We start from the raw sequence: 27,826 nt of genomic DNA, 5'->3' as shown, positions 1-27,826 counted from the left end.
CACCATGTTGGCCAGGATGGTCTCGATCTCTTGACATCATGATCCACCTGCCTCAGCCTCCCAAAGTGCTGGGATTACAGGCGTGAGCCACCGCGCCTGGCCTACTTACTTATAATTATGAAACACTGCGTTCCATAACTAAGAGATTTCAGTTCACAACAAGTAGATCTGGTGGGAGGAGAGGGCCCCTGAAGCAATTCTTGGCTTTCTCATGTTTAGTGCCTTGCTCAGATTCTTTAGGTAGCATGAGCCTATCATGGCAGCTGTGAGGACTAGAGGAGCTTGTCTCCTTTATATATTGGCTGCTTTCAGCATCTGGAGCCTGGCATGCTTCCTTCCCTCAAAACAACTCATCCCTCATCTCCTCCAGCTTTTATTTAAACCATATTCTTTTCCTTTACCCTCAAACCTCCAGAAGTATATTTGTTTTTCCACATATTTTCTCTGTTTGATTTTTGGAGCTACACTGAAACTGCCACAAAGGCAGAGGCCATATCTGTCTTGTTCACTGCCGTATCTACAGCACTTGCAAAGTGTCTGGGGCATAGCTGCTCAATAAATAATCATGTTATAAATATTTAATGACATAATTTACAGTAACATTTCTTACCTATTTGGAGTATGTCCATTGTCTTTTCTACTATTTGAGATTCTGATGATGAAATTTGAAAGTATACTTAGAAGTCATACTTCTTAATAGGGACATTAAGAGACGTAAATATTTCTATATGTGATTGAAAAGCAGGAGAAAGTATATAAATAATTATAAATTAGGAGTAAGCATATAAAACATGAGTTAAGACATCAGAGTAAATCCTAGGTAACAGTCACTAAATAAACTAAAAATATGAAAACTCATGCATCTTGTCAGTTCTCATGTTTTGTTTTGTTTTGTTTTGTTTTTTTTGAGATGGAATCTTGCTCTGTTGCCCAGGCTAGAGTGCAGTGGCACAATCTTAGCTCACTGCAACCTCTGCCTCCTGGGTTCAAGTGATTGTCCTGCCTCAGCCTCCCAGGTAGCTGGGATTACAGGCGCCTGCCACCACACCCAGCCAATTTTTGTATTTTTAGTAGAGACACGGTTTCACCATCCTGGCCAGGCTGATCTTGAACTCCTGACCCCATGATCCACCCACCTCAGCTTCCCAAAGTGCTGGGATTACAGGCATGAGCCACCGCACCCAGCCTCTCCTTATGTATTTTAAGAACTTATCAAAATCAACAAAAATTACTAACTAGTCTTTTTCAAATATCTTAGAGATTTATGAAAACTAGAAACTGGCTCAATATCTTTTTAATATGAAAGATATACCCTATAAATCTAACTTCTGGGAAAATACTGTAGAGAAATTACTATGAGAATGGCTTCACTCGCAAAACATTGTCAGGCTAATTTATATTATCTCTTGATATTAGCAAGGTTCAGTATAATATGCTTATCAGTAAAGTTAGGAGATACTATCTAGCACACATAACTTTCTAGTTAGTGCACTGCCATGTGGATAACTGTGACCAGAAAGTGATTATCAACTGAGGAAGTAGCAGCTGGAGGTATGTCCAGGGTTTGGATCTGAGTTGGGTGTTTTAGAATTTTATCTGAGGATCTGGATGGCATAATAGAAAACATGCAGGTGATATTTATGTAAGTGACTTTGTGGTGTATAGAGTGCCTTGATTTTGAAGCAAGAATTTGAAATGAGTTTGGCAAAATAAAATATATAAAATTAAAGTGAAAGGAAATAGTCGAAGATAAGCAATTAAATTCATTTAAGGAAAGTACAGGGTGGTACATTGAATAAAACCAAGCAAATGACATAAATATACTAGATTTGTATTTGTTTTGTTAAATTTGTTACTGTAGTTTCCAGTATTTAGAATAGTGTATGATATGAAGCAAACGTTTAATAAATATTTGCTGAATAAATATATGAATAAAATATAAGATGGAGGAAGACAACGTGCGATTAGAGCAAAATTAAGATTATTCCTAAGGGGATGGAAATGCGTAACTACTAAACTGTTAGAAAAGCTTTTTGGACAAATGATTTCTGAGCGTGTGTTAAAATTTTATTTGTCTTATATGTAAAATGTTTCTGGTAGATGGATTCAAAAATTCATTCTTAGGGACATTTGATAAGAAAAGTGAATGGTCAGATATAGCTAACCTAGATTAAAAAATATGTGAGTTCAAGGTCACTAGACTTTTCACTGACACCTAACAATTTAACTGGATGGCTAGGGAGCTGGTTTCTAAGAACAAGTGTTTCCCTATTAAACTTAATCAGAAAATTTCTTAATTATTAGGAATATGTGTTTCTTCGTAGAAGGAGATTGTGAATTCTACTTCACAAATAGGTTCTGTTCCTGATCAAGTTAGAAACTTTTTTTTTTTTTAATAGTCTCTCAATTTAGACAGTCTTTGCAGGTCTGTCTTGGTCAAGGAAAAGTCTATCCATCTCATTGCATTTTTGCATTAGGGTCATTGAATTTGTTACCTACTCATTAACTTTTAGGTTTCTTTATTTACACTTTACATCTAGAGTCACAGTTACAAGCACTATTTATATAAACACTGATAATACTTTGAACTGGTTTTCTATACCAGGGAAGATTTTCAAAGCATAATCTAAAGTAACATAGATTCAGTGTTATCTACTTCATATAATTTATGGTCCTGGGCTTCCATATTTCTGTGTTCTGTTCTACTTAGCATGCTTTGTTTTAAAAGGTACCACAAGAGGAGCTTATTAATCCGTTTAAACGATCTTTTTGTGTGATCAAGGCATTCGCTGCCATATGATATTGCACAACCAGTAAGGCCAATGAGTTAACATCTTTGTGGAAGCTTTATGAAATCCTTGAAGTGATGTTTTTTATTGCTTCTTTCACACTAGAAGTAATTTTGATAGTACTTTCCTCTCAGCTTGTCTACTCCAAGGCCAGAACTCAGAGAGTATCTAGTTTATCTCCATCAGATTTTGCCTCTAGTCCTTGTAACTGTGGTAACCCTATTTTCTTGAGGACGCTTTTTTCCCTCCTCAGATTCTTATCCTGCTAGATAGTTATATTCTGTACAGCCTAAAAAGTTGAGATTCTTTTGGCCATAGAGTAGATACCAGACTGGTATCCAGGGAGGATGTTCTGTGCATTGCTACAATTTATGTAGTGTAGCATTAGTACCTTAATAGGATTTTCATGTCAAACTAAATTTATCTCTAAATGTGACACTTTGGGCACAGCATGTTAGAAATTAGGTTTATTCATGGCTGGGTGCAGTGGCTCCTGCCTGTAATCCCAGCACTTTGGGAGGCTTAGGCAAGCGGATCACCTGAGGTCAGGAGTTCGAGACCAGCCTGGCTGGTGAAATCCCACCTCTACTAAAAATACAAAAATTGGCCGGGCACGGTGGCTCACGCCTGTAATCCGAGCACTTTGAGAGGCCGAGGTGGGTGGATCACGAGGTCAGGAGTTCAAGACCAGCCTGGCCAAGATAGTGAAACCCCATCTCCACTAAAAATACAAAAATTAGCCAGGCATAGTGGCACACATCTGTAATCCCAGCTACGCAGGAGGCTGAGACATGAAAATCACTTGAACCCGGGAGGTGGAGGTTGCAGTGAGCCGAGATCACACCACTGCACTCTAACCTGGGTAACAGAGTGAGACTCTGTCTCAAAAAAAATAATAATAAAAGGTTTATTCAATTATATAGGAGTATATAGGAAGGAGGATATATTCTATTCTTTTTTCTTGTTTGTTTGTTTTTGAGACGGGGCCTTGCTCTGTCATCCTGGTCAGAGTGCAATGGCACAGTCTTGGCTCACTACAACCTCCACCTCTAAGACTCAAGCCGTCCTTCTACCTCACGGTCCAGAGTAGCTGGGAGCACAGGCACACACCACCACACCCAGCTATTTTTTGTGGAGACAGGGTTTCACCATGTTGCCCAAGCTGTGCTCAAACTCCGGAGCTCAAGTGATCCACCTGCCCTGCCTCACAAAGTGCTGGAGTTACAGGCATAAGCCACCATGTCCAGCTGGGAGGACATATTCTTAATGAACCAATACAAATAGCTACATTACCAGGAGCAGTAAAGGGTCTCAATGTGTATAGTAATGACTGCCATTCTGCATAGTTTTGTGGACTAGGCAAACCTATTTATGTCACATTTTATAGAGAATTGTAGATTCCATGATAGTGGAGTTATATACAAAAAGTTGTGTTGCTTTTAAGTATGGTAAGAATAAGTAAAGTTTATGTAAATGATCATTAACAAAAATGAGTTGTGTTTTTATAAGTTTACCTCTTTAAAATTCAATTTTGAAGGGATTTTTAGGTTCTCCTGGGTATTCACTAGTTTATTTTCACAGCTTTTCCTGTTATTTCATACAGGATGTTTTCGTTCATAGTGATAGAATACTAGAAATTTTGTGAGTTCCAGAATTCTAAAGCATGTGCTCATGCTGTGTAGTATTCTGAAGAATATAGTCCCTCAACCCTCTAAAACTGGGCTTCTGACATATACGGTACTATTTGATAACATACCAATCAAACATTTGAATTTTGATATAGCTGTAGGCATAACTAATAATCAGAGATGTTTAAGTTACAATTTTTTTGTTTCAAGTTTTTAAAAAAGATAACCTACAAATGCACTGAAATAACCTACTAAATTAAGGGTTAGAGATAATAATCTAAGAAGAAAAACAGGGGCTTATCAAATACCTTTCAAAAAATAAAACATCAATGGTAGGATAGCTTTGTATCATTTAACTGTTGAGTTTATAACAATTATAAACTGACCAAAATATAAAACCCCACTATTTTTTATTTACTTTATTTATTTAGTTGAGACAGGGTCTCGCTCTATTGCCCAGGCTGGAGTGCAGGGGCACAATCTTGGCCCACTGTAGCCTTCGCCTCCCAGGCTCAGGCAGTTCTCCCACCTCAGCTTCCTGAGCAGCTGGGACTACAGGCACGTGCCACCGCACCCGGCTAATGTTTTGTATATTTAGTAGAGACAGGGTTTACCATGTTGCCTACACTTGCTGCCTGCTGTGGCCTCCCAAAGTGCTGAGATTACAGGTGTGAGCCACAGTGCCCAGACAAAACCCCACTATTTAAAGGCATGGGAATGCAACCAAAGCAAGTAGAAATGGAGGGGAACTGATCGTTGACAGAAAGAGACTCCACTGGGTGAGATTTGAATTATGACTTTTCTCCTGAAACCAGTACCCAGTCCATATGGTCTACAGGTACTAACGCTCATACCTGACACTGCAGTCATACATAGTCCGAAGGTGGAGTTTGAGCCTTGCTCTGTGGTTGGAAAGTGAAGGGGAAATCCTAGGGGGAAAAAAGTCACATAAAAGAGATTGCCCCCAAATCTGCATATAAACTCTTACCAAATCTTTGCCTGACCCCAGAAGTGCTCATGAGAGGAGTTAGGCTCCATGTAAACCTAAACCCGTGAACAGCAGGAAGCCTAAAATGCTTGAGCAGACATTTTAGCTGCTGCCCACCTTAGAGAAGACAGTTTAGTTTCAGTATAGCCAAGTCAATGGCCTGCTAAAGCTAAAAATCAGTACTTTTCAAAGGGAAATAATAGACTACAGAGCTTCCATAATATGTCATCCAGAATATCCAGGATAAAATCAGACTAGTAGGCATGAAAATGCACAGGAAATATAACTCATTATCAAGACAAAATACAGTCAATAGAAATTAACTCTAAGGTGATCCAAATGTTAAAGTTAGTAAATAATAAATTTTAAAACTGCTATTATAGTATTGTGAAAAGAAAATATAGTCATAATGAATTAACAGATGAGAACTCTCAGCAAAGAAATGGAAATTATAAAAAACAGTAAAATAGGAATTCCAGAATGAAAAATCCACTGGATGAGCTTAACAACAACTGGAGGTAGCAAAGTAAAGAGTAGAGAATTTGAACATGTATCGATAGAAATAATCTGAACAATAGAGAGAAAATGATTGAAAAAAATTGCACAGAGCCATAATGGCATGTGGGGAAATGTCAAGATAAGAATGTCCTGGAAAGAGAAGAGAGGAAAAAATGGAAGAAAAAAAGAGAGAAAAAAAGTGAAGAAAGAATGGCTGTACACTTCGCAATTATGGTGAAAACACATCAACTTACCAATCTGAAAAGCACATTATACCACAAGCAGGTTAAATACAACAATACCATTCCTGGGTATATTACCACAGTCTAACTACTGAAAACCAAAGATAAGGAGAAAACTATAGAAGCAGCTAGAGAAAATTAAAATATATGTTATACAGTATAACAATATGGATGATGAGTGAGTTTTTTCTCAAAAAAGGACAAAATATTATTATTGAAATATTGGAGTGTTTTCTCTGAACCCAATAGAATTAAATTAGAAAATAGGAACAATAAGATGTTTAGAAGAGCCTCAAATATTTGTAAATAAAATAAGAAACTTCTACATATCTTATGGGCCAAAGAAAAATTCAAAAAGGTTAAAAATATTTCAGACTGAATGATAAAAATATAACATTGAAATTAATGGGAAAAAATAATGAGACATAGCTAAAGCAGGGCATAGGTAGTTTGGCAGGAAGATGATTAGATAGATAGATAGATAGATAGATAGATAGATAGATAGATAGATATGGTTACTTAGAACTTGATATTCTATATTACGAAACATTTAATATCAATCATCTTAATTTCCACCACAAGAAGCTGGATTAGATTCCCAAAAACATAGAAAGAAATACTAGATTTAAGAACAGAATAACTGAAATCGAAATCAGATGAGTGACAGAAAAATATTAAATAAGACAAATGTTGGTAGTTTGAAAAGATTAATGAATCTAGCCAAACCATTAAAGAGGTGAGGGAGAGTGGGAGATGGAGAACCCAAATTACCAATATCAGGAATGGAAGAGGGGTATCACTACAGACCCTACTGACATTAAAAGGATAGCAAGGAAATATCGTGAAAACTATATGCCAGTACGTTTGACAACTTAAATGGAAAAAAATTTCTTGAAATGCACAATTACAAAGCCTGACAGAAATTTTATTTATAACCAAAAACTTTCCCATAAGGAAAACTTCAAAGGGGATTTAATCCCAAGAATGCAAGGTTGGTTTAACATTCAAAAATCAATCACTGTAATTCATCATATTAAATGATCATATGGTTTTTCTCCTTTATTATTTCAGTAGATGCATTCAATATTTTCAGTATCTATTAATGATAAAGATTTTCAAAGATTTTCTATCAATCTCATACACGTTTTATTTTAAAATAACCTATAGCTAGCATCATACTTAATGGTGAAGTTTTGAATGCCTTCCCCTTGAGATCAGAACTAAGCAATTATACCTTCTCTCATCACTTCCATTCAGCATTATACAGGAGGCTGGCCAGTGCGATAAGGATGAAAAAAATTAAAGATTAAAAGAAAGAAGTAGAACTACCTTTCTTTATAAGCTTTGTGGTTAGAAATTGGGATTCCATTTTCTAAGGAATCTACAAAGCAACAACTAAAAATAGTAAGTGCCACACTAACTTGTAATCGACGTGCAGATATGTAAAATTTACCAAAAAACTTACCAGTAAATCTGTTGACAATCACCATGTCAGTCAGCCCTTGTATGTGAACATGAATATGATTTTACTTACTCCGAAAGGGTATTTAATAACATGATAACATTAATAATATTTTACCTGTTAATTTATCTTTACCTGACAGCTTTCCCCATAATGTGAGTGCAATAAACAGAACTGCCTACTGTTGACCTAATTAAAGATTAAGGAACAAATCAATTAAAAGTAATTATTTCTAGCCTCTCTTTCTTGTAAGTACCGTATCCTGGATTATAGGAGACAAAGCAAATCTTTGGTGCTACCTAGATGCTATTATGTATCAAACATGGATTGGGGTATCAAAGCATCTCCTCCTTTTTATATAGCTCCAAATTAGGAACATGATCTTAAAGGAAGGCAGCATTTTAAAATGTTGTCAGATAAGAATGCAGATGCCCAGGGAATTGAGAAGGTCATAATGTTGCCTAGCTTATTTACTAATAACTATATCAGAAAGTACATAAGAAATGTTAGAATTTTAATTTCTCTAGAGGCCAGGAATCTTTATTATTCTTGTTTCATTTCGGTATTTTGAAATACTAAAAAGCAGCACAAAAGCATGAAATCGACTTGCCGCTTCTGAAAGAACACATTTGGGTTGGGTGAGAAAAAATATATAACTTTTACTCTCTGGGTACAATATACGGTAAGTAAATAACTTCACAGATTTATTTCTAGAAAAGGCCATCTCGAAAATAATTTTTCTTTTTGAGTTACCAGTTATCTATCCTACTTAGCTACTTCAAAAAACTTAATTTTATCTCAAAATGTGTTATTTTTCATACAAATCACACAGGTCAAACAATGGTGTGTGACAATTTGTAGTGTTAAACATTAGTTTTTAAAATAAAATTACTAAAGTGGGAGGATCACTTGAGCACAGGAGTTCAAAACCAGCCTGGGCAACATGGTGAGACCCATCTCTACAAAAAATAAAAATTAAAAAAATTAGCCTGGCACGGTGGCTCATGCCTGTGGTTCCAGCTACTCTGGAGGTTGAGGCGGGAGGATGGCTTGAGCCCAGGAGACTGAGGCTGCGGTGAACTATGTTTGCAACACTGCATTCCAACCTGGGTGACAGAGCAAGACCCTGTCTCAAAAATAAATAAAATTAATTTTATAAAGCATGTTATGAAATAAGATTATAGTCTTATTTGAATATTATGAAGAACAAAATATGTTTATAAATCTAATACATAGGTTAAAACTATTGTGTAAGTATTTTGCCAAAGATTATTCATTGAATTCCTAATTTTAATATTAGCCCCTGCTTAAAATTAATTATCTTAAATTACAATTTAAATTACCATTTAAAATAATACAATTACTGTTCGTATTCAAAGCCTATAAGAGAAATACAACATCCCATGATTCAACATTACTGCAACATTGCCTAAAATTTACAACCATTAAAGAACAGACACTAGTTATAATTCATTGTTGTTGGGTACATCTACAGTCTTAAATTTTTAGTATAAATAATAACCAACCATCTGACCTATGAGACAAATATAAGGAAGTTAATATCTTCTAGTTTAATACACATTGTATCAGAGAACAGACAGGGTGAACCAAAATACGTGAATGAATTGCACAAACTAAAATAACATTTTTAACAGCTTTATTGAGATATAATATACAAACCACATATTTGTTTACAGTATACAATTCAATAGCTTTTAGCATAATTATAGAATTGTGTAACTATCACCATAATCTAATTTTAAAATATTTTTATCACCCTAAAAAGTAACATCTATGCATTAGCTATTACCCCTGCTCGCCATCCTCTACTTCTCCCAACCTCTAAACAGCCATTACTCTATTTTTGTCACAATAGATTTGCCTATTCTGGACAGCTCATGTAAGTGGTATCAAAAATACGTGTTTTTTGTGACTAGCTTCTTTCACTTAGCTTATATTTAAGGTTCATTAATGTTGTGGCATATATCAATGACCCACTTCTTTGTCAAATAATATTTCATAGTCTCAACATACCACATTTTGTTTATCCATCCATCAGTTAATGGGCATTTTGGTTGTTTTCACCTTTTAGCTTTTGTAAATCATTCTTTTATGAACATTCATGTATATGTATTTGAGTACCTGTTTTAAATTCCTGTGGATATTCCCCTAGGAATAGAATTTCTGGGTAATATGATAACTGTGTTTGACATTGTGATGTAAATGAGGTATAATTTTTGCATCCTATCCCTAACTAAAATAAAATCAATGCTAAGGCATTTAACTGTCTTTTTAATGATGTTTAACAAACTCATTTGTCTAAGCATTAATCATTACTGGAATATCAATTGAACTTCAAATTTTATATAATTAATTCATAGTTGTTTGCAAAGTACTATTAAAGCACCAGTAAATCTCTTTACATTTTGGATTAAAAGTTCTAGTTAAATATGGAAAGAGCTGCTGAAAGCTGACAGGGTAGCTAGTTGCATTTTTGTTGTTCTTGTTCCTTATCCTTAGTGACCTGTACGCCATCCATTAACTCCAAACATTCCTTCTGTGCATTTTTCCCCTCTTTTTGTTGTGTGTCCAGGAAAAGTTTTTTTTAAGATTTTCTTATTCTAGATATAAATAACTGCTATTAGTTTCTGTCTAGAAAATGTGAACTCCATCTATTTGAAAAACTTCACAGTCATGCTAATTTATCTCTGGAAAGAAGTAAAGTTATTTTACCTCCTGGAGGTAAATAAAACACCTTTCCTTGAAACATTCTTTCAGGCACTACTCTTTTGCCCAGGGTGGTAGAGGAACTATCTTGACAGGCTGTAGATTCTATCTGTTTTGGTCTATTTAGAGATGTTCTTTTAATTCACTGTCACCCAGACTTGGCAGAAATTTCCTTTAACTCTTTCTTGTCACACACCTGTGAAATCACCCAGGCAGATTTCCCCTCCTCTCTTCATTTCAAAGTGAATTCATTTGTTTAATGAGATGTTCTTCAAAACACAGGACAAACTTTTGTGACCCCTTTAACTTTCATTCTTAGAGGCATTCTAAGCAAATGAGAAGCTCTCATTCTAGTAGTTGAGTCCTAGGTACTCAAAGGACTCACTGACCAAAAATATAGAACACTATAAATAACTGTTTACAGACACAGACAATTGTACAGGAAACCTCTGAACCCATTCCTATAGGATACAATTTTAACTGTTCGACAAATGTAAATACTGATACAAATATATACACAAACCCACTGCAGGCAAAACACAAAATAACTTAAGATTTCTGTGAATGTTGTCATAGGATAATTTTCAAAAAGTTAAACATGACTCTTAAATATAGAATGAACAGTCAAAGATTTATTTAACTCATAAATGAGGGAGCCAGCAGGATGGCAAAACTGCTGCAAAGAGTGTTCAAGGAATTATTTTTGAAAGGAATGTTAGAATAACATTGCTAGATATAAAACTAGGTAATGTCCTTCAGGGAAATAAAACTCATAATGTTTTGAGTTTTCTTTTCTCCCAGCCAAAAATCTACAAGACTGGAATTTAATCAGTAGAAATTAGCAAGTAAAAAAAAAGAGTTTTATTTTCCCAAGTAATCCATGGGTGGGCCAATTAAATAATTATTCAGTATTACATTGAAAGGATATATTGCTCTACCTTTCCCTCATTTGCAAGTTTTGAATACTTTTTGAAACAATGTACACTTACTCATCCTAAATGTTCTTTTTAAGGGCTTTGGTTGTTTCTTAGTAATATAATAAACATTAAGCCATAGAATGTGTCAAATACAAAACACTGGTGGTGGAAATCTTCAAACTTAGAACATGGGTTCTAGGAACAGAAGTTTTGGGTTCTACACTTCCACATTTACATCCCTCCAATATCAAATACTGCTCTGATTTCACCCTGGGGGAGGAGTCCTGTTTTAACTCCAACCCCAAGTTCAACCACTTCTTAGAGCTCAAACAGCTCTCCAAGCTCTCAACTTAGATGGCAAGTCATTTTAAGCACAGTAGAATGGGAGTCCCTTCAGATGGCCATTAGACATTGACATTCAAGTGCTCAAATTGCCATATCTCAGAAAAAAAAAATCCAGCAATCAAGAAGCATAACACAATGGGTAACAATAGCATATATGCCATGAAGTACCTTGATCCAGAGGCTGACAATAACTCTGTTTCTCTTGAGGTGAGCAGGTCTCCAAGGGAGTTCTGAGAACCATTGCAACAGGAATTGACAAGCTGTGGCCCATGCAGTTTGAGTTAGTGCAACCTGTTTTGGTATGGCCCACTCACTGAGATTGGCTTTTCTAATTTTAAAGGATTGTTTAAATTTTTAAAAAAGAATATGCAACATAGGCCAGGCGTAGTGGCTCAAGCCTGTAATCCCAACACTTTGGGAGGCCAAGGCGGGCAGATCACGAGGTCAGGAGATTGAGACCACCCTGGCTAACACGGTGAAACCCTGTCTCTGCTGAAAGTACAAAAAATTAGCTGGGCATGGTGGCAGGCGCCTCTCGTCCCAGCTACTTGGGAGGCTGAGGCAGGAGAATGGCATGAACCCGGGAGGTGGAGCTTGCAGTGAGCTGAGATCGTGCCACTGCACTCCAGTCTGGGTGACAGAGCAAGACTCTGTCTCAAAAAAAAAAAAAAAAAAAAAAAGCAACGTAGACCACATATGATTTATAAACCCTAAGTATTTGCTTTCGCTCCCTTTATAGGAAAAAGTTCATGGATCCTTGCATTTTAAAAAAGATTGACAATTGACTTGTTAGTGTGTGTTAAAGCTTTATAATAAACTTGCTGTAAGGGAGGAGTTTGTTCATAGGCTAATTCAGAGATTTGCTCTTGATAGGGACATTTTGTAGCAAAAGAGAATGGTTAGAAAAATTACTAGATTTGACATCAAAATAAAACAGTATTTTGTTAAAGGTCACTAAATTCTTGGTTGACAGCTGGTCAACTGCATGGGTCATATGTAATTTCCCAAAATAAGTCCTAGTGTCATTAAAGTTCATGAGAATCAATTACAGAAGCATTTTGTCAGGAACACTCATTTCTTTCTGAGAGGAGTTTGTAAGTGATATCACACAAACAGGTTTGGGACTATTTTTCTTTTTCAAGGCAATGTAGTATATTTTTAAAAGCATACACTGGAGTGCTGGGGTGCAGTAAAAGAAAAGTAAAACTGTAGGAATCTTTTGATGCCACACTAACTCATACTTTGTTGGAAATTTAGATACACAATAAAATATGAAGATAAAACACTGGGAAAAGAATCAGAAGACCATCACAGAGTGGGTTAGAGCATTGAAAACAGGATCTATGTAGGAAAGATGAAAGGAATTGAGATATTGCTGCTAAGATGGGGTCCAGGAAAAAGTTAGTAATTATTTCCAGGGGTATGAAAAGGTCTCTGAATCTGAGGAGCAATTTTGTAACTCTTCTGAAAAGTGTAGTCTTGCCTGAAGGTTTAGTCAGATAACCCCTTATGATCAGTCTTGCATTATCATTTAAGACCACACTAGGTACGAGGTTCTCAGTGGTGGATCAAAGGGAAAATAAAAGAGGACCACACTGGGTGCAGATCACCAGATCCACTGGCTTTCTAGGGGATTAAAAAGAAAGCCACTGTCCCAGAGGACTTACTCTATGACAGAAGGATAGGGTAAACAAATATACAAGTGGCAAGTTATGGGGTCGAAGTATCACAGGAGAAGGGGGAAATTGTTGCAATATATAAACATCTGAAAAGGGACACAATTAAAAATACAGCTCATAAGACAAAGATCTGGAGGAGGTGGGGAGACACAGATATCTGCGGAGGAGAGGTCTGAGAAGAGGGGACAGCAAATATAAATATGTTCCCCTGGCATGATGGAGGAACAGCAAGAAGGCCAGTGTGGGTGCACAGCTCTGAGCAATGGGGAGAGTGGTCGTTAAGAGAGGGTGCTGTAGGCTCATGAAGTGTCTTGTCCACCTCTACTCTGAATGAGATGAGGAACCATTAGAGAGTTCTTAATCTGACTTGAGTTTTCAAAGGATCACTCTGGCTGTGGTATAGAGCAATCATTAGCCAACCTTTTGGTCTCAGGGCATTTGTACTCAAATTATTGAAAATTCTAAAGAGCTCTAACCCCTAAGAGCTCAGAAATGTAAATTTGATTATTTATTTATTTATTTTAAAATAACAATAATGCCACTGAATGTTAACACAAGTAACATATGTTTTGAAATTATATTTTCCAAAACAAAAGAACAAAAAGATGTCAGTGTTTAAGTTTTTGCAAATGTCTTTAATGTCTGGCAATCAGTCTGTTCACTGTCATGTATCATGTAGCCTCTAGAAAGCTTCACTGTGCATTCACAAGACAATGAATTTAAAAGGCCAATAATGTTTAATAGTCTTGTGAAAATAGTTTTGACCTCACTGATTCCCCAAAAAGGCACACTGTGAGAAACAGTGGTAAAGAGTAGACTAACTGTAAGAGACAAGGATGGAACCTATTGTAATAAACCAAATGAGACATGCTGGTGCCTTGGGTTATAGCAGGAGAGGTAGGGAGAACTGGTTAGATTCTAGATAGATTTTAAAGATTGAGCCTACAGGTTTTGCTAACAGAATAGACCTGAATGTAAGAGAGAAAAATTAAAAATTGACTCCGAGGTTTTGACCCAGAGGAACTGCAAAAATGGATTTCCTATGTACTGAAATATGGATGGTTGTGGAAATAGCAGATTTGGGGTGAAATGAAGAATTATTTTGGACTCGTTAATTTCAGTCCAGCAGTATCACTACTAGGTATCTACCCAAAGGAAAATAAATCATTATATCAAAAAGCTACCTGCACTTGTATGTTTATCGCAGCATCATTTGTAACAGCAAAGATATGAAATCAATCTAAGTGTCCATCAATGGATGACTGGATAAAGAAAATGTGGTATATATACACAATGGAATATTATTCAGCCATGGAAAAGGATGAAATCATGTCTTTTGATGGATAGACATGATAGAACATGGATAGAACTGGAGGCCATTTTCTTAAGTGAAACAGCTCAGAAACAAATAGTGCATGTTTTCATTGAGAAGTAGGAGCTAAATAATGTGAACACATGGACATAGAGTGGAATAATAGACATTGGAGACTTGGAAGGGTAGAAGTGAGGAGGCAGGTAAGGGATGAGAAATTACTTAATAAATACAATGAACATTATTCAGGTGATAATTACACTAAAATCCCAGACTTCACCACTACCCAGTATAGCCATGTAGCAAAATTGCACTTGTACCCTTTAAATTTATACAAAAAAAGAGAAATGTCTACTAAACATCCAGTTGGAAATGTCAAGTCAGCAGCTGGATATTTAAGTCTCAATTCAGGGGATGGATGTCTTACTCTCTTTATATTCCTCAATACTTTTTAAGGAGAGAATACATAAAAATAAATTTTCTGTGTCCTTCTATGTCTGAAATACACTATTTATTCTACTCTCAAATTTGAAAGTTAGTTTGGTTGAGTACTAAACTCTACATTGACAACCACTTTCACTAAGAATTTGAAGGCTTTTTACAACTATTTTCTGGCATACAATATTGTTGGCGAAAAGTGTAATACTGATCTGATGTTTGTTTCTTTGTATGCACCCTTTTACCCTCTCTATTTGCTGCCTCCTCCAAGCTTTTAGGATCTTCTCATTATCCCCAATGTTCATGACAGTATGGGTCTTTATTAATTCATTGTGTGCTAGCACTTTAGTAAGCCTTTTTTTTTTTTTTTTTTTTTAAGACAAGGTCTTGCTATGTTGCCCAGACTGGATTTGAACTCCTAGGCCCAAGTGATCCTCCTTTCTCAGCCTCTCGAATAGCTGGGATTACAGGCATGAGCCACCATGCCCAGCTAGTCGACCTTTTTAATATGAAGTCTCATGTCCTACAGTTTGGGAAAATTTTCTTGCACTCTCTTCTTGATACCTCTGTGTCATTTTCTCCTTTCACTCTTTAGTTAATTTCCATTATTCAAACATTGAATCTGGTGTCTGTATATTATTTTTCCCCGTCTGTTTTTTTTCTACTTTAAGATGAATTTCATCAACATTATCTAACCTTATGCTGATTTTTTCACTATCTTATTTTTAATTTCCAAGTTTTTTTCAGTGTGTTTATTTTATAAATACAGTATCTCCTGCTAGCTCTCTGAGAATATTAATTATAGTTAGGAATTTTTTAAATGTGAACTCCTGCTCTCTGCTTTACTTTTGGTTTTAATGTGTCTTTATTTGTTCCTTTGATTGTATATTTGTCTTATTTATATCTGTCTTTCAGTTGGAGGCATTCCTCAAATGACTGATGATCTGTATCTGTATCTTCAAATGTCTTAGTTTGTTTTGTGCTGCTATAACAGAATACTAAGACTGGATAATTTATAATGAATATAAAATTTTGGGCTTACAGTTCTGAAGGCTGGGATCCCAATATCAAGTTGCAGGCATCTGGTGGGGCCTTCTTGTAGCATTATCATATGGCAGAAGTCATCACATGGTGGAATAGCAAAAAGCTAGAGAGAGCAAGAGCCAGAGGGGGCAAATCCACTCCCATGATAACACTAATGCATGCATGAGGGCAGAGCCCTCATGACCTAAACAACTCTTAAAGATCTCTTTACTGCCCTTGCTAACATGTATCCCTTACTTGTCTGTTGAAGATGATGAATACTAAGCCTGCATCCCATCTCAGAGGTGGAGAGGAAGGTATATGGAGGGCTCTTTTAAGGACACAACTCCAAGTTGAGTTCATCTTTTCTGTTTATATGCCATTGGCTAGGACGAAGTCCCACACCATACCTGCCTTCAAGGGGACTGGAACATGCACTTTATTATTACGTAAAAAGGAGAGGGTAAATACTGGAAAACAAGCAGCTGTGTCTCTGACTGTGATGCTGCCATCTTACAGCTAGAGGTACAAAGAGCACAGGGACATTGTAGTAGCTCACAACAAAGATTCAACATGAGGGCTCTTTCAGTGACCTTTCCTGAAGATTGTATGACTCACCTTCCAAGAACTCTCCCTTGAGGGGACGTGTTGATCCCACAGATTGCAGCTAGTTTCCTTAGCCTCAGCTGCTAACCATCCTGTAGACCCTATAAAGGCAGCTGTGTTTCTGGATGGCAGTGGTCAGAGGAACAGGCCTTCCGTAAGCTGGCGATCTTCACATCATCGGGTCTAACTGCCTGTCAGGTGTGGGGTGGGGATGGGCCCTTACTCTTAAGCACCTGTTCATTAACTTTATCATTATTGGTCTTAGCTATCGAGGCTTTCTTAAAACTTCGGGTTATGCTCCAGAGATGCTAGGTACTGAATAAGCTCAAAGAGTCACATAGTCAGTGGGGAATCTAGTAGAAATGCACATTTGAGACCTCTGGGTTTCCAGGCATGTAATTCAAGAATTGGGGCAGGTTGGCATTTCACAGAGTTTGGTTTCTATATATCCATGCAACAAGCATAGGTAACACATGGAGTTAGAGATAATTGATTGGGAGGAATTGGCCTGTCTTGATGCAATGGAAAAAATAGCAAATGTTTTCAAGAGGACACCACAATTTGGGGGTACTGTTTGGCACTTTCCATGAACAGCAGATGTAGTGGAACATACAGTAAATTGGATTTTTTAGAATCCAGAAGATTCCCAAGAGAGAAGCCTAGCTATTTTTTTTATTCAAAGTTTATTAAACAATACAAACATTGTTCTAAAAAGCAAGAAGTCAGGAAATATTTTCTTAATTAAATAATGTAGTTGACAATTTTCACATTTACTGCCAGCTACTTATCCAAGTGTGCGTGATTCAGAGGGGTTAAATAACCTGCCCAAAGTCACTAGCTAGTAGCCATAGAGCTAGATTTCAAACCTAGGTCTTTCTGGCTATAAAACATACATTGTAACTATTTCATTATATTATACAAAATGGTGAGTAGAGATGGCTTCCTTTTATTTTTATTTTTTAGATTAATGTGGCCACTTATGACTAAACTTAGAATTCTGAAAATGCAGATGTCCAATGAGGTAGTAGTATATACATCTAAGGCAATAACAGGAGTCTTTTTTGTTTGTTTTACTGTTGTCATATATTGCCTTGGACTAAGTACTTCATATCACCCTAAGTGTACAAAACTGTAATCAGTTCATAGGAAAAGAATTTGTACAAAATTAAAATTTTGCATTAAGGTGCTATTACTATATTGTTGGTATCCTAAATAGGAGCATATCCTGTCTTTATGAATGGTTTGCCTAACGTGGTAGTGGGCCCAGGAAGTAGTGACCGTTGTGGTTTAGAAGATGCTTAGTATGGCTGGGCATGGTGTCTCACACCTGTATACCCAACACTTTGGGAGGCCAAGGCAGGCGGATCACGAGGTCAGGAGTTCGAGACCAGCCTGGCCAATATGGTGAAACCCCGTCTCTACTAAAAATACAAAAATTATCTGGGCGTGGTGGCACATGCCTATAGTCCCAGCTACTTGGGAGACTGAGGCAAGAGAATCGCTTGAACCCAGGAGGCAGAGGTTGCAGTGAGCTCAGATCGCACCACTTACTCCAGCCTGGGTGACAGAGCAAGACTACGTATCAAAAAAAAAAAAAAGATGCTTAGTATAATGAAAAATTACTAAGAATTTCTGAAAAATTTTCAGGGGACCTATTCTTCAAAAGAAGGGAAAAAATTTTAAACCTGAACTGGAGTCATGTACATATTAGAATATTTTATAAACAAAAACATAGTTGATAAGATGTGTCATTAATGTTAAGCAGCAGATTTACTTCCAGAGGATCTCAGGAATTAAGTGTATGACTGTGTGTAACTTTACATTTACTCAGCTGAACTAAGATTTTTTTTTTTATTGAAATATACCATGCTTTCAAAAAGCCCCCTTGTGCCACATCCAAGAGCAGAATAGGTTCCTTATATAAGGAAACCGCAAATCTTGAAAACAGCAGTTTTCCTTTATGTTCTTTGACCACACTACTGTTTGGTTTAACTAGCGTTTCTGGTATTGGAGTTGTTTGAGTCTCAGAATGACTTTGCTTAGAATTTTTATATTTCTGCCCAGCCTCTTCCTGTTGACATATTTGAACTGAATCAAAATTATTTGAGTGATCATCGTAAGCGTTGTTAAATATAGCATTTGAAAACAGTCTAAGGGTCTGAAATATTAACCTATTCGGGTGTGTTTGCTTGGAAACCTGGAATGAAGACTGTTTGAAAATATATTTGTTTTTAGAATATAATCTGAAAAAGGCTTTAAAAATTCTGAGGCTCAGTAAAGTTTTAAAATAGTAATTATTCATATCTCAACATCTCAGACACCAAGGCATTTTATGTAGTGGAAATGAGGAAGGTGGTAGAATCACTATGTTTTAAAAATATGCAGCTATGTCCTCATTTTAAGGAAGATTATACCTAAATACCATTTCTATTTTTATATCAGGATCATCTATGAACAGGATTAAGGAAATCCTCATTATCTTTCCAAAACTACACAATTGATATAAAATTTAACATTTGTGTCATTATTTTTCATTCTGAGTGATAAACTATAAAATGTTTCTTGAAAATATGTATGTACCATATGCTGAAAACAGGCACATTTCTGACAGGGAAATGAACTGCCTGTACTCTCATTTGGCTATTGGGTGAAGTGTAGATTCCAGTGTTTAAATTCTTTAAAGTTTATAAGTGCCTGACCAAGAGGCTATAGAGCTAAAAGATTTATAGGCAAAGAATTAGGAGCCACTGCTAATGGAAAAGCAAACAAATTTAAAAGAAAACGTATCTGAGTATGTGTATATTACACTCTAAGTATGATATATATTTAAAAGTGTCTCTGATATTATAATGAGAGTTAATAGGAAATTTTAGGTTGTGTCTTCTCTAGTTTTGTTAGTGTGTGTGTGTGTGTGTGTGTGTGTGTGTGTGTGTGTCTGTGATGAAGTCTTACTATGTTGCCCAGGCTGGTCTCAAACTCTGGGGCTCAAGCAGTCCTCCCACCTTAGCCTCCCAAGTAGCTAGACTGTGTCAGCCCAGCTATCCCAGTTTTTATGAAACACTTCTGTAAAGGAAAATAACCTTTCCTGTTAACTAATTCCTATATTCATTCAAGAAGGAATTCAACTCAGTTTTCAATTGTTTTGTTCTGTTGTCTACAGAATGTTAGGTTTAGTGACTTAGATTAACCAATTCTAAAAACAGCAAGCAGAGGGGTTGTATGCAGGCCCCTCTGCTTACTGCTCTGTAACCCCAGGCAAGATATTGACCTTCCTAAGCCTCCATTTCTTGAGTAAGAGTAGGCTTATAGTACCCGGAGCCCAGAGATATTTCGGCGTTAAGTAATGTAATATGTATGATGCGCCTGACACTTCTAAGTACACAGTAAACCTTAGCTCGTGTTATGATGGAGGTGGGGTTTTCCTTTATAGATAAAGAGAACTTCATTTTACGGTAACAGTAATTAACTGTTACTGTTAATAAAACTGTCAATAAAATGGTAATGAACTGTTACTCTAAAATAAAACACTTATAAATGTGGACCCCATCGGAACTACAGTTTTAATGTTCAAAGCATCATCTACGTTGAGAAACTGTTTTGAGAGGTAAATCATTGCTGTACATGTGGAATAGCTCTGTGTCATACAAAAGTGTTACTGCTCAGACAACTAGGTCAAGGGCTGGGCATGCCAAAATGAGCAACCTGGTCTCTGCCCTTACAGAATTTACAGTGTGGGAGTGGAGATAGTTGAGAATATAAATAACCCAGGGGAGTGAAGGGGTGAACAGAGCAAGTAGGAAAGTGTTGATCTTGGACTGCTTATGAAAATACTCAGCCACGGGCTTCCAAAATAGGACACTGCAGCTGTGGTCTGAGACCCCTTCAAATATTATCCAAGCATTGTGCTCTTCTTGAGAGAGGGTGGGCTGTGTGGGGAAGCCTGACAGTCCTGATGTGGTGATCTGGGAATGGGTGGTGTCCAGGTAAGTATTAACCAAAGATGTGATATTAAAATATAAATTCATGGAGTACTGAAATCATTTTAAATGAGTAAACCCTGCCTTTGGTAGGCCCAGATAAAGCTCTGGTTTTTCCCTAAGACTGCACTTAGTGCGTAGCTGTACTTTTTATCACAAACAGAAGAAACAGATGTTTTGGGGAGAATAGGTCTCAACCTCACCTACATGTTGGAATCACTTGAGGACCTTTAAAACAAAACAAAACAAAAACCTCATGCCTGTACCCCACTCCAGGGGTTCTGATTTAACTGCACCCAGGCATCAGTGTTTTTAAAACTCTCCAGATGATTCCAATGTGCAGCCAAGGTTGAGAGCCACTCTTCCTCCCTATCCTAGGTTTTATTTCCCCCCAGATGTTCCCTAATAAATTTCAGGAGACTAGCTCAGCCAAATTCTGTCAACAAGTTTTCTAATCAGAAGTTATTAATTTAACACCAGTCCGTGTGTTTTCCCTTTGAAAACATGTGCACTTTCTGCGTTTCGGTAAGTAATATTGGCTCCTGGAGAAATATTCATCTTAAGCTCCTAGTGGAGCAAAAGAACCTTTCTCATCTAGCACCCTGCCTCCAGACAGCAAGCTCACCATCAAAACATGATTCACTGTCCTATTTTTCACATCTCCTTGGCATGACCAACCCTCAGATTTCATCCTGTAACCATTTATTTGGTCATTTAACAATGGGTTGTTTCTTCCTAAATCTCTCATGCAGCAGTTTAAAGCCTGTAATGTGCAAAGTTGAAGCATTTTGTATTTGGCACTGAAGTCTATCCGTGGACATCCAGGCTCTGGACTCCTCTGGTAGCCTTTTGTATTCCTTTGCTTGTCTCAATTTACATAGTGTTTCTTTTTGTTTTGTTTTGTTTTCCAAGTTTCAGTTATTTACTAATCAGTGCAATCGCCAATAGATTGCATCAACATGATTTCATGCATTTAGAGGAGAAGTATTTCCTGGTTAAGCGGAAAATTGTGTGGATGGCTTCTGGAAGACCTTCATTCTAAAGCAGCTTTATAGTGAAACATTTGTTAGAAATCTGGACCTTCTTTCTTCAGTTTGCTGTAATCCACATGTACTGAGTAGAACTTGTATTGATCATTGGGAGTCAGTTTGTTCCAGGGCTCTGGATTGTTCTTTCTGTCCCAACTAACATCTGGATTGAACAATGCCAGACACAAGAGATACAGTGCTGCTCCAGTACCTCCAGCTCCAATGAATACAAAGGGAGATCAAGCTTAGATGCTTCTTGGACTGAGTGATGATCTGGCGGAGCATGTTTGCTGAAGAGGCCTCCAACTGGAAAGGAGAGAACCAGCCTAGCCACCAGGCTCTGGGCTAAGTAGTATCTCCATAGTGTTTCTTTATAGATTCTGTTTCTACCACTTTACTCTTTTAATTAACAGATATCTAGTGAATGACAAATATAGGCCAGACACTCTTCTGGGCATTAGGGACAAAACATTTTGCAAATTGGGCAAAAATTTCTGCCCTCCTGGGACTTGCATTCAAGTGGGAGGAGAGAGAAAAGAAAATGAATAATTAGCTAAAATATATATAGTATGTTCAAAGGTGTTAAGTGCTATGGAGAAAAATAAGGCAGGGCAGGGGGAAAGGGAGTGCTATGGCTGAGATGTGGTGTGATATTAAATCGGCTTTGCAGTATTATTTAAACAAGAGGAGGGTGAAGGCTTGGACCAGAGGAGTAGTGATAGAAATGGTGAAAAGTGGTTGCAATCTGGGTACGTTTCAGCAAGGCCTAAAGAAGGTGAAGGATTGAGCCCTGCAGATACCAGGAAGATGAGAATTCCAGACAGAGCTGTTGCAAATGCAAAAGCAGGAGTGAACATGGGGTGCCAAGAAACGACTATAACAGGGGCATCCGATCTTTTGGCCTCCCTGGGACACATTGGAAGAAGAAGAATTGTCTTGGGCCACACATAAAATACATTAATGATAGCTGATGAGCTAAAAGAAAAAAAATCACAAAATCTCATAATATTTTAGGAAAGCTTGCAAATTTCTGTTGGGTCATATTCAAAGCCATCCTGGGCCACAAGCGGTCTGCAGGCCACAGATTGGACAAGCTTGTGCTAGAAGGCCCAGTGTGGCTGGAGCAAAGCGAGTGTGCAGGAGAGGGCTATGAGACTGGTGTGGGGTGGAAGTGAGATTGCAGAGGGCCTTTTAGGACTTTTGTAAAGATTTTGGCTTTTTCACTGAGTGAGATGGAGAATTATTAGAGGATTTTGAATGGAGAAGGAACCCAGGATCATTCTGGTTGCTCACTTGAGACGACTCTCTAGGGGTCATTGGTAGAAGTGGAGAGACTAATCAGGAAGATATTTCAATAATCTAATTGAGAGATGATGGTGTCTTGGATCGGGGTAGTAGCTAAGATGGGTCAGAAATCATTGGAATCTGAATATATTTTTGTAGGTAAAATTTTTTGCCCTTATGTCTATGTAATATTTTTCGATATTCCTCTTAAAATAGAGCCCTAAACTCCAGTAAGGGACCTGAATAATGTTAGTTATAGCAAAAGGTTAACTGTCTGACTCTTGAATACCATAAATTTAGTGTTGTGTTTTCTGCCCCCGCCATGGGGTAGATATTATTTTCCTATGTTTCTTTTTTTTATTATTATACTTTAAGTTCTGGGATACATGTGCAGAACCTGCAGGTTTGTTACATAGGTATACATGTGCCGTGGTGGTTTGCTGTGCCCATCAACCCATCGTCTACATTAGGTATTTCTCCTAATGGTATCCCTCCCCCAGCCTCCCATCCCCCGACAGGCCCCAGTGTGTGATGTTCCCCTCCCTGTGTCCATGTGTTCTCATTGTTCAACTCCCATTTATGAGTGAGAACATGCAGTGTTTGGTTTTCTGTTCTTGTGTTAGTTTGCTGAGAATTATGGTTTCTAGCTTCATCCATGTCCCTGCAAAGGACATGAACTCATCCTTTTTTATGGCTACATAGTGCATGGTGCATATGTGCCACATTTTCTTTATCCAGTCTATCATTGATGGGCATTTCGGTTGGTTCTAAGTCTTTGCTATTGTGAAGAGTGCTGCAATAAACATACATGTGCATGTGTCTTTATAGTAGAATGATTTATAATCCTTTGGGCATAGACCTAGTAATGGGATTGCTGGGTCAAATGGTGTTTCCGGTTCTAGATCCTTGAGGAATTGCCACACTGTCTTCCACAATGGTTGAACTAATTTACACTCCCACCAACAGTGTAAAAGCGTTCCTATTTCTCCACATCCTCTCCAGCATCTGTTGTTTCCTGACTTTTTAATGATCGCCATTCTAACTGGTGTGAGATGGTATCTCATTGTGGTTTTGATTTGCATTTCTCTGATGACCAGTGATGATGAGCTTTTTTTCATGTTTGTTGGCTGCATAAATGTCTTCTTTTGAGAAGTGTCTGTTCATATCCTTCGCCCACTTTTTGATGGTGTTGATTTTTTTCTTGTAAACTTGTTTAAGTTCTTTGTAGATTCTGGATATTAGCCCTTTGTCAGATGAATAGATTGCAAAAAGTTTCTCCCATTCTGTAGGTTGCCTGTTCACCCTGATAACAGGTTTTTTTGTTTGTTTGTTTGTTTGTTTTTTGCTGTGCAGAAGCTCTTTAGTTTAATTAGATCCCATTTGTCAATTTTGGCTTTTGCCATTGCTTTTGGTGTTTTAGTCACGAAGCCTTTGCCCATGCCTATGTCCTGAATGGTATTGTCTAGATTTTCTTCTAGGGTTTTTATGGTTTTAGGTCTTACATTTAAGTCTTTAATCCATCTTGAGTTAATTTTTGTATAAGGTGTAAGGAAGGGGTGCAGTTTCAGTTTTCTGCATATGGCTAGCCAGTTTTCCCAACACCATTTACTAAATAGGGAACCCTTTCCCCATTTCTTGTTTTTGTCAGGTTTGTCAAAGATCAGATGGTCATAGAAGTGTGGTGGTATTTCTGAGGCCTCTGTTCTGTTCCATTGGTCTATATATCTGTTTTGGTACCAGTACCATGCTGTTTTGATTACTGTAGCCTTGTAGTATAGTTTGAAGTCAGGTAGCATAATGCCTCCAGCTTTGTTCTTTTGGCTTAGGATTGTCTTGGCTATGTGAGCTCTTTTTTGGTTCCATATAAAATTTAAAGTAGTTTTTTCTAATTATGTGAAGAAAGTCAATGGTAGCTTGACAGTGATAGCATTGAATTTATAAATTACTTTGGGCAGTATGGCCATTTTCACGATATTGATTCTTTCTGTCCATGAGCATGGAATGTTTTTCCATTTGTTTGTGTTCTCTCTTATTTCCTTGAGCAGTGGTTTGTAGTTCTTGAAGAGGTCCTTCACATCCCTTGCAAGTTGTGTTCCTAGGTATTTTATTCCCTTTGTAGTAATTGTGAAAGGGAGTTCACTCATGATTTGGCTGTTTGTCTGTTATTGCTGTATAGGAATGCTTGTGATTTTTACACTTTGATTTTGTAAAAATCAAAGTCTTGAGACTTTGCTGAAGTTGCTTATCAGCTTAAGGAGATGATGATGGGGTTTTCTAAATATACAACCATGTCATCTGCAAACAGAGACAATTTGACTTCCTCTCTTCCTATCTGAATATCCTTTATTTCTTTCTCTTGCCTGATTGCCCTGGCCAGAACTTCCGATACTACATTAAATAGGAGTGGTGAGAGAGGGCATCCTTGTCTTGTGCCGGTTTTCAAAGGGAATGCTTCTAGCTTTTGCCCATTCATTATGATATTGGCTGTGGGTTTGTCATAAATAGCTCTTATTATTTTGAGATACATTCCATTAATACCTAGTCTATTGAGAGTTTTTAGCATGAAAGGGTGTTGAATTTTGTTGAAGGCCTATTCTGCATCTATTGAGATAATCATGTGGTTTTTGTCATTGGTTCTGTTTATGTGATGGATTATGTTTATTGATTTGTGTATGTGTAGGCCTAGGTTAATATACATGTTGGTGTCTTCATTTTTAGTTAAAAAGTTTAAAAAGCAAAATATAATAATTTAATAGCAAAAAACTTATTGAATAAGGAATAAAATATATTTTTGTGCAGCTATAAAATGTGTTTGTGTTTTAAGCCAAATGTTATTATAAGTGTCAAAAAGTTAAAAAGAATGTTTAAAGTTTAAAAAGTAAAAAAGTTGCAGTAACCTACAGCTTACTGTTGAAGAAAGAAAAATATTTTTTTATAAATTTAGTGTAGCCTAGGTGTACAGTGTTTATTATAAAGTCTACGGCAGTGCAGAGTAACATCCTAGACCCTCACATTCACTCACCACTCACTTGCTGACCCATCCAGAGCAACTTCCAGTCCTGCCAACTCCATTCATGGTAAGTACCCTATACAGGTATACTATTTTTAATCTTTTATACATTTTTTATTGTACCTTTCCTATGTTTCGATACACAAATACTTACTATTGTGTTGCAGTTACCTACAGGATTCAGTACAGGAAAATGCTGTACAGACTTATAGCCTAGGAGCAAGAGGCCAAACCCTATAGCCAAAGTGTGTAGTAGGCTATACCATCTAGGATTGTATAAGTACACTCTATGACATCCACACGACAAAATTGCCTAATGATGCGTTTCCCAGAACGTATCCCTATTGTTCAGCAACATATGACTGCATTTTGACCCAAATGATCAATGATTGCTATTGCACTGCTGTTGCTTAATAAACATGTACATTCCCTTCTTGCAGTCTTTACCTTATTCCATGGTAGGTCCCTGGAAGTTGACAGAGGCCGGCAATGTGAGTAGAGGAAAAAACATGATACTGTTAATAATATAAAGGAGACGAGTTAACGGGTGCAGCACACCAACATGGCACACGTATACATATGTAACAAACCTGCACGTTGTGCACATGTACCCTAGAACTTTTAAGTATAACAAAAAAATATATGTATATAAAGAAGCCCATGATTCAAAACAAATGAGGCCCAGGACAGTTCTTGTCCCACTCCTCTCCTTCGTTCCTTCTCCCAACTCTCTAAATAAGATAGAATTGTCCTTTTCCAGCTCCATGCGGATCTCTCAGGTGGCCTCTTATGACTTCTTTGCTTCCTCTTTGCCCCTAAACAGGGTGCAGGTATCATGAGAAAATGCAGAGTAGTACAAAAGAAATCTGGTGTTCTCTTCCCCAAAACCAAGTGCACCTTACTCTAATTTCTGGTAGTCACATAAACATTTCTGTTATTCATTTTAATAACTGGAAGAATTTCAGATTAAGTAGATGCTCATTTCTCATTTCATTGGTTCAGCAATTACTTATTGAGTACTTTTTATGTGCCAGATACTGTTCTAGGCTCTGGGAGACAGGAATGAACAAAACAAAGTCCCCATTTCTTAGGGAGCTTACCTTATGATGCAGCAGAGAGACAGAAGTACAACTAAGTGAGTAATACCTGTATAGTACATCTGATAAAGATAATGCTATTGAGGAAAGCAACTTAGGGAATGAAAAAGGGAGTGCTGGGATGGCATGCTCTTGCTTTTGGTGAGTTGGTATTAATCTTTTCAATAGGGTAGCCAGAAAAGGTGTCTCCAATAATGATATATGTGCAGAGACCTGAAGGAAGTGAGAAAACAATATTCATGCCAATATCTGGTGGCAGAACGCTCCTTGCTGCAGGAAGTCCTTAGACAGTTTTCCCCTCTCTATATATTCCCTAGGTGGTTTCATCCTATCACTTTTTATAACCCTGATGACTCCCAAACTTCTATCTCTATCCCAGATCTTTCCTATCTCTAGTCCAGTGTATCCAGCTGTTTGCGGAGCCCCTCCACTTGGGTGTCTAGTAGACATCTCAGATTTCAGATGTCTCTATCCAAACTCCTTATTCCCCACTCCCTAAACCTACTTTCTGTAGCCTCTCACTCCCTTTATAAAATGGCAACTCCATTATTTCAGCTTCTCAACTTAAAAATATTGGACTCATAATGATTCTTCTCTCTCAAACTCACACCCAATCCATCAGCTAGAGCATGAGTTACTTATACTGGGAAAAACTAAAAAAGGAGTAAACCTGGGGCAGTGGGAGGAAGAAATTAAGGTAAAATACAAAGCAGAGCAGTAATAGAGCTACTTGCTGGGCAGTGTTTGATGGGATGAGGAAAATCTAAGCTGAGGGC

The 27,826-nt window shown here is 37.2% G+C and overlaps 1 protein-coding gene and 1 pseudogene across 5 annotated transcripts in view; one reads left to right on the top strand and one right to left on the bottom strand.

The window, feature by feature from the left end:
* LRRC8C (leucine rich repeat containing 8 VRAC subunit C) overlaps window positions 1-27,826 on the top strand; it is a 104,402-nt gene that overhangs the window by 25,742 nt on the left and 50,834 nt on the right. Inside the window, exon 5 of one of the 5 annotated variants that reach the window (XM_063652901.1) lies at window positions 26,988-27,088. The exons of 3 other annotated variants lie outside the window; for them this stretch is intronic. The gene's annotated coding sequence lies outside the window, so the exon portion shown is untranslated. Of the gene's footprint in view, window positions 1-1,103; window positions 27,089-27,826 lie in introns of those variants that run through there. One more of the 5 variants, XM_063652899.1, reaches the window with a different exon arrangement.
* LOC129031177 (cytochrome c oxidase subunit NDUFA4-like) lies at window positions 21,698-21,944 on the bottom strand (annotated as a pseudogene).

Source organism: Pongo pygmaeus, chromosome 1, assembly GCF_028885625.2.
Source record: "Pongo pygmaeus isolate AG05252 chromosome 1, NHGRI_mPonPyg2-v2.0_pri, whole genome shotgun sequence".
Classification (NCBI taxonomy): Eukaryota; Metazoa; Chordata; class Mammalia; order Primates; family Hominidae; genus Pongo; species Pongo pygmaeus.
This window is presented reverse-complemented; position numbering and strand designations above follow the sequence as displayed.